The sequence below is a fragment of the Trichechus manatus genome, unplaced genomic scaffold, assembly GCF_000243295.1.
Source record: "Trichechus manatus latirostris isolate Lorelei unplaced genomic scaffold, TriManLat1.0 scaffold00044, whole genome shotgun sequence".
NCBI lineage: Eukaryota > Metazoa > Chordata > Mammalia > Sirenia > Trichechidae > Trichechus > Trichechus manatus.
Genome location: NW_004443980.1, coordinates 9,746,475 through 9,747,901, shown reverse-complemented (window position 1 = coordinate 9,747,901; position 1,427 = coordinate 9,746,475). Strand labels below are relative to the sequence as shown.

Genomic DNA, 1,427 nt, shown 5'->3' with positions numbered 1-1,427 from the left:
CTAAAAACAATAGATTTATGTCTAGCCTAGATGTCTCCTCTAAATTTCAGGATGAAATAAAAAGTTCTGTTTTATGCACGTTAAGTTTGAGATGTCTCTGATTTATCCAACAGCTAATTTGATATTTTCACTTATGTGTGTCACAGGCATCTCAAACTCAGTGTGTGCGAAACCAATCTCCACTTACTCTCCTCAACTTGCTCCCAATCTATCAGTGGCCCCACCAGCACCCAGTTTCCTGAGCTTGAGTGCCGTCTTTGACACCTTCTTCTTCCGCATCTCCACACCTAACTCATCTCCAGTCCTGTCACTTCTTTTTCAAATCCTTCCACTTCTCTTCATCTCAACTGCTACCACCTAGTCAAAGCCACCACTATCCCTTGCCTGGACGATTGCACTTGCCTTCCATCTTGTCTTCCTTCTAATCTTGCCCCTCTGTAATCTATTGCCATTTAGCAGTCAGTATCATCTTGTTAAAACATAAGAGATCATGCAGATCCCCTGCTTAAAAGTTTACAAAGATGCCTCATTGCACTTAGAGTAAAACTCATGCTCCTTGTCATTGCCTATGAGACAGTACAGAGTAATGGACAAATGGATGAGTATTGAGCCTGGGTGCTGAAGATGGACTTGTTAGCTGCAATGGAGTCTCTTCAGATCATAGCAACACACAAGCCTCCACTAACAGGCGGTAACTGTGCAAGAGTTGCATCGGCTGGGAATCGAACCCTGGTCTCTCACGTGGAAGGCGAGAATTCTACCACTGAACCACCAATGCTACTTACTATCTACATAAATATGGCCAAACTACTTAATCCCCCCTGTGCCTCAGTTTTCTCATCTGTAAAATTCAAAGGATAAGACTTGTGTCTACCTCTTAAGATTGCTGATTGGATCCAATAGGACAATACGTGTAAAGCCCGTGGAACATGCTGATTGTTCACAAGGTCCCTTGCCCTAAATCTCTAACCTTATCTCAATCCGCACCCCCTCCTACACATGACACTCCTGCCATACTGGCTTCCTTTGAGTGTCTCAGATGAGTGCTCCTTCCACCTGGACCCCCTCTCTGCTTTGCATGGCTCATTCCATCTCAAATTCCAGATCTTCACTTCTAGTCAGCTCCAGAGACAGGCTTTTCTTGACCATCCTTTCTAACACAAGGATCTCAAAACCTAGTTCTTTTTCTTCCTTCACAGCGTTTGCCGCCATTTATAAGTTATATTTATTGGTTTGTTTTTCTGTTTAATACGTGTCTCCCCAGCTAGATTGTAAACTACATGAGGGAAGACTTTTTCTGCTTCTGTTCTACTGCTAGAATGGTGGTTGGTATTTAATAAAACAAAAACTAAACCAGTTTATTCTGACTCATGGCAACCCCATGTGTGTCAGAGTAAACTGTACTCCATAAGGTTTTCATGGCTGGC

General features: G+C 43.0%; 1 non-coding gene across 1 annotated transcript; it reads right to left on the bottom strand.

Annotated features, from left to right (window-relative positions):
• Positions 1-707: 707 nt before the first annotated feature.
• On the bottom strand, positions 708-778 carry TRNAG-UCC (transfer RNA glycine (anticodon UCC)). The gene has a single exon. It is a non-coding gene; the product is annotated as a tRNA-Gly (tRNA).
• Between the last annotated feature and the right edge of the window lie 649 nt (positions 779-1,427).